This window comes from Triticum dicoccoides, chromosome 2B, assembly GCF_002162155.2.
Source record: "Triticum dicoccoides isolate Atlit2015 ecotype Zavitan chromosome 2B, WEW_v2.0, whole genome shotgun sequence".
NCBI classification, from domain to species: Eukaryota; Viridiplantae; Streptophyta; class Magnoliopsida; order Poales; family Poaceae; genus Triticum; species Triticum dicoccoides.
This window is the reverse complement of record NC_041383.1, coordinates 811,351,576-811,361,390: the sequence shown is the minus strand read 5'-3', so window position 1 is coordinate 811,361,390 and position 9,815 is coordinate 811,351,576.

Here is a 9,815-nt window from a genome sequence, read left to right as displayed (position 1 = left end):
CTGGAAAGTGGGTTTTTCGCCACAAGTTTAACTCTGGCGGCACTCTTTCTCGCTACAAGGCCCGTTGGGTGTGTCGTGGCGACTCTCAGCAGCCTGGGGTCGATTTCGATGAAACATTTTCTCCTGTCGTCAAGCCTAGTACCATTCGCGTTGTTTTGAGCCTCGTTGTCTCCTCCTCATGGCCTATTCACCAGCTCGATGTCAAAAACGCTTTTCTCCATGGTTCACTTTCTGAAACTGTGTATTGTCGCCAACCTCTCGGGTTCTCTCACCCCTCTTTCCCCGATCATGTTTGCCATCTGCAGAAGTCTCTGTACGGTCTCAAACAAGCGCCCCGGGCCTGGTTTCAACGCGTTGCCGCCTTCATTCAGCGCATTGGTTTTATTCCATCGCGCTCGGACTCCTCCTTATTTCTTTTTCACTCAGCTGAGCACGTCGCCTATCTTCTTCTTTATGTTGACGACATCGTTCTCACTGCCTCCTCCGACTCCTTTCTCTCCCATATAATCTCCTCCCTCCGCCAAGAATTCTGTATGACAGATCTCGGTCCTCTTCATCATTTTCTGGGCATTGCAGTGTCTCGATCTTCTTCTGGGCTTCTTCTCTCTCAGCGTCAGTACATCCTTGACCTCCTATCCAAGGCTGGCATGCTTGACTGCCACCCTTGTCGCACACCAGCAGAAACAGGACCGAAACTTTCCTTTGACGGCGAACCACTACCCGACCCCACTCTCTATCGTAGCATCACTGGAGCCTTTCAATATCTCACCCTCACACACCCGGAGATCACATACGTTGTCCAGCAAGCTTGCTTGTACATGCATGATCCACGCCTTCCGCATATGAGCCATGTCCGTCGTATTTTGCGCTACCTCAAAGGGACCCTTGATCATGGCCTCTCTATCACTCCTTCCTCTCCAACCACTCTCACCGCGTACTCAGATGCAGACTGGGCAGGTTGTCCGGATACTCGTCGATCCACTTCGGGATACTGCGTGTACTTGGGTGATAACTTGATTTCATGGTCGTCCAAACAGCAGCTTACTGTTTCCAGGTCGTCGGCGGAGGCCGAATACCACTCGGTTGCTCATATTGTCGCTGAAACAGTGTGGCTTCGGCAGCTACTACACGAGCTTCACCGCCCTATTCATCGAGCAACAATTGTCTACTGTGACAATATATCTGCCGTGTACCTCTCATGTAATCCTGTGCAGCACCGTAGGACTAAGCATATCGAGATAGACATCCACTTTGTACGAGAGAAAGTAGCGTTAGGTGATGTTCGTGTTTTGCATGTTCCTACCAGCGCTCAATTTGCTGACATCTTCACCAAAGGCCTGCCGGCGGCACCCTTCATCGAGATTCGTGCCAGTCTCAACGTCGTCGAGCCCGCCGCTGACACTGCCGGGGGGTGTTAAACAGTGGACTTCGTCAAGGCTGCATGCCCACGATCACCGCACGGTCCAGCCCACGTTCTAGTCACAGCCGTGCTCGGCAAACTATATGTACTCCCCTTTGTACCTCTGTAATGCAATGAGAAAACGATTCCGACAGTTTTACACCGTCGAAGCAAAAGAGAAAAAGTACTCTACTACTCCAGCAGCATGAGCGTGGTGCTGGATTCCATTGGGTGACGCCAGCCAGCATTTCTCGTGCATTGGTGCGGACCGAGTCGCCATGGGAGGGGCCTCGAGATCGGAGAAGATTAGCTCCAAGCCTGGCAGTTTGTCTTGTAGGACTGTTGATTAAGATTGTCTCGCCATAATCTACGTGCGATGTGCCCTTAAGCCGGGAGGAAGGTAGTAAGAAACAAGCAGGCACATGGCGAATCAGTCAAACATGCAGCATTGACTGGTTGATAGAACTATGCTTGATTCATTGGTTTGGGCCGACATATACTCCCAGAGACAGAGTGAGAGAGCGAGATACTGACCGGGACGATGATAACGATGGGGGTATAATATTCTGGCTCATTTGCAGAGAGAGAGGCTACCTTTACGTCAATTTGCATGCATGATTGCATCAATCGTTTTCCTTTCTCATCTCACCGATGATAATGATAATGCCGGCCGGGACCGGAAAGGAATATGAATGCAACACTTGATGGATGGGTGGACGCAGCCAGGTGCCTCGATCCGTTTATGTGTCACCAAATATGTGCTGATGTGCAGTGCAGAGTCATCTTGTTTCTCTTGTGTACGCAAAAGTTAACTCGACAGCAAGTTTGAGATAATTATCTTGTTCTATTGTTGTATAGTAGGCTAGCATCGTGAGAATACATGCATGCATGAAGTATGCTGGAGGTCAGTATTTTGGCACGTACTCCGTCCGTAGCCGTAGGTGCACCCAATCCATACTCTGATCTGCTACTAGTCTAGTGTCGTACACCTCCGGCCATGCATGCATCTGACCGTCTTCATCGCAAGACGACATGGACTTACAGTAAGTACTCCCTCCATTCCATAATACAAGGTATATAGGTTTTCGTGCAAGTCAAACTTATGTAGTATGTTTGACCAAGATTACAAAATAAAATATCAACATCTACAATACAAAATAAATATAATATGAAAACAGTTTTCATGATGGATCTAACGATAATAATTTGGTACTATGTATGTTAATACTTTTTTTTCTAAAAACTTGATCAAACAAGCACATATTTGACTTTTGTAAAAACTAATACAAATTATATTTTAGAATGGAGGGAGTATATTATACTCTCCATGGCAAAATAAATGTCTTAACTTTATACTAAGTTTTTTTTGAAATAACCACATATATTCCATTAGTAGAAAAACTTATTACCGAGAGTACATATGCGGTCAGTACATGAGACATACATAGGTGTCTTACATTTTTGCACTAAAGATCCTCCTACCGGTAAAACTAGAATTTCACAAGTGGAGAACCTTGTGCCTCGTTGAATCGTTGCCCACCATTGTCCTCCACCATCACCAAGGCAATACCGGAGAAAAAGAAGAACAACCACCATACCAAGATCTAAGGGAGCACCTTTGCATATATATAAGGATGCTTTTCGAGCGATGAACCGGACCGCCGCAAACAACGAGACGGAGGCTTTGTGGCATGTCGGCCGGGGTTCTTCCCCGTGTCCATTAGATCCCGGCGCCATCAACTTCATCCAACACGGTTGAAGAAGCGGAACGTTGCCGTCTGCCGCCATCCATGTATCCCACTGCAAGACACCAAACACAACTACAACAACCGATGCCGATGCCACCCAGAAGAGTGCCAAGCACCGACCACTAGACACAAATCTCACCAGATCCAAAGTCCGGCAAGAACACCAAGCCATCTGCTCCCCGACAACGCTGGTTAGAGCATCACCGAGATGGAGGAAAAACATAGGCAAATTATTCGGATGATGTGTCATCCCCTCCATTGATGCAACGCCTCTGAAAGAATCTAGCATACCCTATCTTCTTGCCGGAGAGAATCGCCGGGGTCCCCGTCCAATCCAACCACCGGAGTGGCAGACAGGAGGGACGAGAACCCCCAACAACGACAGCGGAGGGAGGCAGGCAAAAAATTGCCTTGGAGCGGTTCCTGATGGCAGTTAGCGAGACGTACGCTGTTAGTTGTGATAAAACATGTGTAACTCTAAGTTAGTGTAAAGTTGAGTTACTTATTTTGAGGCGGAGGGAGTACTAACTTATTAGTGGTGGTCGGTTGGTCACTGCAATAAACTTCTATGCATTTGCACGCGCCTGATGGTGCATTGCGCGCACGGGACCGGCCGGAGACATGGAGCCGTGCCAGACACATCTGTCTTTGCATTTGGTTAACCACAGAGAAAATACAGCACCTCTCCATGATCTTGTTGTTGTTTTTCGACATTCTCTTTGTGATCATGCTTTGTTACGAGGACTGGCATGGCATGCCATCCGCGGCCCCGGGTGCATATACGACGTGTTGTACGACCACTTGTCACGGTCAACGCTGGGTGCCATGCACGTCGTAAGGTGTCGGTGCTGCTCTGAGACTAGCCACAATGATGAGTAACATACATTAGTAATATAAATATATCCTTATACTATGTTACTACCTTAATAATATAAGTGCGGTACTTTATTTATTAGGTTATAGACCCATATTGCATTGGGACATGTGATGTTACAGTAACTAGCTAAGTTACTATAATTATCTCTTTCCTTATTAACTTATTGTCACATAAACAAATTTACTGAGTTGGACTCGATGTTACTGCTGAAATTACTCCTATTGTGCTAGTCTGACCGGCAGCGCTTGACTTTGACCTACACGGCCGTGCATCAGACGCACCTGCATTTGCACCGGGAAAAGACAACCAACCAACACCACCCCGCGAATTGTAGAAGGCTGTGGTCGCGTCGCGTCCAGTGCATGCATGTGCATCACCGCCGTGGATGCTTCCTCCGGCCACCTAGCCAGTCTATTCTTCCTTTCTTTCTACTGCACGTGTTCAACAGTGTGCAACACTTCGATACCCTCAGATGGACCGAGCAAGCTGAACTTCGTACTCCCTCCATTTTTATTTACTATGCATATAAGATTTTACCGAATCCAAACTTCATAAAGTTTGATCAATTTATTGAAAACAATATATGCATTTACTCAAGATGGGAATGGGCCGGCCTGGACCTAGCCCCATGGCCTCAAGGCCAATTTCAGGGGCCACGGGTCGACCCATTCTGACAAAATCATGTGGCCTTGCTGGCCCATTGGGTACCCGACGGCCGACCCGAAATTCAGCTAGAATTCTACAGTTTTCTGGCTATGTATACACAGAGAACAGAACATTTTCTAAATGATATTGTAACAAGAAAACAAATAATTACCTGAGAGACAATCAGAAGTTAAGATACACGCCATGATGCAACCATCGCGGATACATAACGCAGGATCAGAGCATCATGAAGATGTCACATTTACGCCCTGTTCGGAATCGCGTCGCTCCACAACTATGCTCCTGGAGCAGGCAGAGATACAGTTGAAAATCATGGAGTTGCAGTTTCCTCGCTCCGTGGATTCCGGGGTGGGTGGGTTGCCGAACAAGGCCTTAGTAGTAGAAATGCATTATTGCAAATTCAGATCGACTTCTATATGTTCAAAAAAACTCGGATCAACTTATTTTACAATACGGTTCTTCCATGCAGCAAAGTTAGCACTCTAAATTAAAAGGCCTGGCCATCCCATTTCGTTTAATTTTACAAGTAGAATGTGAAAAGGGGACACTGAGGTCAGTGACGAGGATGATGAGTGCTCTACTAATTCCAGAGATTATGAAACTAATAGAGTGGTGTACTATATGAACAGAAATTGAGTTTTTAGGTCGGGATCATTAGAGATGGACGGGGTGTCGGGGGCGGCGATTGCCTTGGGTCGACCCTGCCGATTCAATGGGTCAACTAGTGTCGGCTCTACTGGACCTATTCCTATACGCGGCCGACCCGACAGACCCAATGGCCTTGATTTTTTGGGTCGGGCCAATGGCCCGATGGGTTGATCCAGCCTGTTCCCATCTTGAACATTTACCATAACAAATTTACATGATGTGAAAATACATTCAATAATAAATCTAATGGTATTGATTAATTATTGTAGTCCCTCCGACCAAAAAAGTTTGTCCCTCAAATGGATGTGTCTAGCATCAAGTTAGTGCTAGATACATCCATTTGAGAAACAAGCTAGGGAGAAGTTTTCACGGACAGAGGGAGTATATGTTAATATTTTAGTTTATAAAATCTCTCAAAGTTTACAAAGCCCAACTTTGACCAAAGCTAATATGCAGACTAAATAAAAATAGAGGGAGTAGCACTACCAGGCAGTTGATCTCTGAACTAAGCATGCGGCTTGGCCTATGGTCACACGTGGTCGTGGAGGGGGAACCAGAGAACCGAGAAAGCGAGATAAACTAGTGTAGTATCAAAAATGCTCTTATATTTAGATATGATGGGAGTACTATTTAAAGAAGACTAGTGTCACGCTGGAAATCATCATGATTCATCTCACCGTACGTACGTACCACCGGCGCCGGACAAATTGAAAGAAAAGGTGTGACCACTCCTTGATATATGCGCGTGTGCGAGGCGATGCGACGCAAACAAACGTACTACTTGTTGATTATGTACTCCCTTCATTTAGAAATACTTGTTACTAAAATAAATAAATAAAGATGTATCTAGATGTATTTTAGTTCTAGATACATTCATTTTTGTTCATTTTAATGACAAGTATTTTCGAACGGAATAAGTACTATTTTGAGTACGCCAACGAACATAGTTAAGCAAAGTTACAGCTAGTACAATTGTACAAACACGCTTGATGGGTCTGCACTAGCTAGCTGATTGCCTATCTTCAGCCTAACAAAATGGTGTCTCGTCATCATGCGCGCACGTAGCTAAGCTAGCTACAAACGACGCGCGCACGCACGAGAAAATCGAAGCATTCTAGTTTCCCACTACTTGACCCCAAGTCCAATAGGTTATAGACGGTGGCGTAACCGATTGTACCCTACAACCAGAGATAGTTGCGGACCGCCGGTATGTAATGGGGTGGCTTAGCGCATCTACAGCCGCAACCTGTAAATCTGGACCCGCAAACGTCCGTGGACGCGTCCGGATGCACTAACTGGGCACTTCTCAAATCTTATCGTCCACGTCCGTATATCTTATATCCGGTACCCCATATCCATATTAAACATATAGCGTGGATAAAAACAACGTAGATTATAACACAAACATAGAATTGGACATAGAAATGCAGATTCCGATCACCAAAAGATCAACGACGGATGTCCAAAATATCGCCAAAGTTCACAAAAACGACGGACAAGTTTAAACTAGATTACTAACAACTTGAAATTGAAAACGAAAACGACGGAGATTCACCAATTCCTCCCCGGCCCTTTGCCCTTCCGGTCGTCGGCGCAGCTGTAGGCAGCGGCGGCTGGTGACTCGGACGAGGAGCCGTGGTCGTCGTCGTTGTCGGAGGTGTCGCAGAGGATGTTGAGCCCTTTCAACTGCCAGACCTCCCTGTCCTGCTACCGGTTGAGCTTCGCGAGCCGAGCCGCTGCCTCCGTCGCCTCGCGCTTGGACTACTCAATGACAATCCGGTGCGCCTTGGCGTTCTTTCCATCGAGCCGCCGCGCGTCCATCTCCTGGTCGTAACCGACCGGCGGTAGACCCATTCGAGTAGCCGTGCGTCCTCATTGGGCTCCACCTGCATCCCGTGGCGGCGGCACCCGGACCGCTCCGCCTCCTTCCTCTCCCTTTCGCGCTGCATCTCGCGGGGCGCGCGGCGCGCGCCTCTGAATCCGGTGTGCACGTCTGGGACGGCGGGCGGGGTACAAGCACCCACCACTGCCCACATGGGGGAGCAGCAGTCACTGTGGGCAGGGGACGGCATAGGGGCTGCACGGATTGCGTAGGCCACCTGTCGGAACAACGCCGACGGGGAAGCTGTGTCTGCGGCGAGGCTGCAAATCCGGAGCTCCCCTGATCTCCGCCTTGGACCGCTCCGAGGCGATGCGGAGGGCAAGCTCATAGTCCGGATCCAGCTCGGGGTCGGAGCGGCTGCCGGAGGTCAGCATTGCGCCGGATTCGTTCGTAGTCGGTGCAGGGAGAGGAGAGGCGAGAGAAGAGAGTGTGAGTGAGTTAGGGTTTCGGAGCGATGAGCTGGATGGAGTTTTTTATGGGACAACTGTGGGGTCGGTAGTGGGCTAGACTTGTTAGGTGGACGCGACCGAGCGTGTCCGGGCCACCTCATATCCGCCCTATATTTGAGTTGGATATGAGGGATGCCCAGCCCAGACGTTTGAGGGCCGTTTGAGGCGTCCGTTTGGGTTAAAAAATCGTGATCCCATCTTCTACGGAAGCAATTCCTTTTTCGAATGTATAAAAATTTTGGGAGTTCAGCATGTCTGAAAGCACAGGAGAACGTTCTTTTGCTGATATTATTATCAGTATTTGATACTGGGTTATTCATAGCATTACTCTACCTTTCCTATTCATTGCGGGTTGGTTATTTGTCAGTACGGGTATAACTTATGACGTGTTTTGAAGTCTTAAGCCAAACGAGTATTTCACGGAAAGCCGACAAGGAATTCCGGACATGTAACCAGGGCATTTGAGGCATGTTTGGGATGCCCGGCCGTAGACGCACTTATGATCCAGTCAGTGTGAGAACGAAGTCTACGCCCCCTATCCCGTACACAAGCAGCATGCACAACGTGCTCCAAGAACAGATGCCACGTGCGCAAGCAGCATGCAGGTAGGTATGGGCACCGCCCGGACGTGGCCGACACTGCGCGTCGTCGTCGTGTGCTTTGGAAGGGTCGCACCGGTGAAAGACACGACGACAGCACCAGAAACACGTACGTGTGTAACGTGCTCCAAAGAGGACTGCCGTCGCGTCGCGTCGCGTCCCTTGCACGCGAATCACCGCTGCCGTGTCATGTCACGCTCACTCACCAGTCACCACGCCGTGCGAATTCGATTCTTTGTTCGTTTCGTTTCGTTTCGTTTCCTAGTGTCAGTGCTACCAGTAGATTCTCTTTTTTTAAAAAAAAAAAGCCAGAAGAAAAAGGAAACAAAGAGCCAGCAGTAGATTAGATTCTCTCCCCCTATAAGCTGATGACGAAGTGTACTCCGATATGTCCTCTAAACCAGTGGCGGAGGTTGATAGAGATGGTTGAGGGGGCAAAACAGAGATATGAGAGGCCAAAAGGGCATATTTTGTTTAAACTATGATAATTTTTAATATTTTAGCTTACCAATTAATGATATTTCATATACTGGCCCCCCTTTGACCCTAGTGAAGCTCCGCCATTGCTCTAAACTATAAACATGCATCATGCATGCGTGGACAAAATGTAGAGTGGACGCCACATTAACCTGGGCCGGATCTCCATTGTCTTCCCCATGTACGTAGCCCGCTCATTGGACCGTGTGAGCCTCGGAGGTATATTCTTCATTGCGAAGGACAACTCGCTTCTCCATGTCTAGCAGCGCCGCTCATCAGAGTGGCACCGCCGGGATGGCACAGTACATCAGGATCATGCGGTCCTTATGGTTGCTAGTGAGTTGAGGGTCGACCTTGTAGATGCCCTAGCTTCCAAACAATACAAATATTTATTATATTAAAATGTTATTACGGATACAAAGTTTTCAGGGAGGAAAATCAGCCACAAGCGGCGTCCCACTGAAAGTGAAGTCGCAATCTTGGCTAGCCTATGCGGCTCCCCATTTGGCGACCCTTTTTGCCCTGAGCCTGGGCCTAGTGTTAGGTAGTTTTTATGAAACTCTTCAAAGCGGATTGAGAAGATTTCTTTGATTGCAAGAAGTTTATAGAACTTTGTTATTGAGCTCTACGCTCTGCGAGCTAGTACATCTCATTGCAACAAGAAATGACAGAAAGTGCAAGCAAGCTGCATAATATGGAGGGACAGGCAGAGCAAGCAAGCCATATAAAAGAACCGAGACTGGAGCCACCAGCAACATCTGGTGGAGCCTTCGCTGGCAACCTCATGTAGAGCCTTCATCGCCGTCATCGTGGAAGTCGTAGAGAGGAGCCATCGCCAGCGAAGGCAACATGTTCTTCATGCTGAACCATTCAGCTTGGCGCTGGTGGATGGCCTTGAACAGCCAGATGGCCTTGAGCAGGCGGCTGGCATGCTGAGTACGTCCCCGCTGATCGACTCAATTCATCGAGTGTATGTACGTGCCGCATTTGCATTCCGGTTGTCCATCGAAGCCCACCAAACTCTCCCAACTTCACACTATTTTCAGGGTTGGGGGCAATGCACCCCCCCC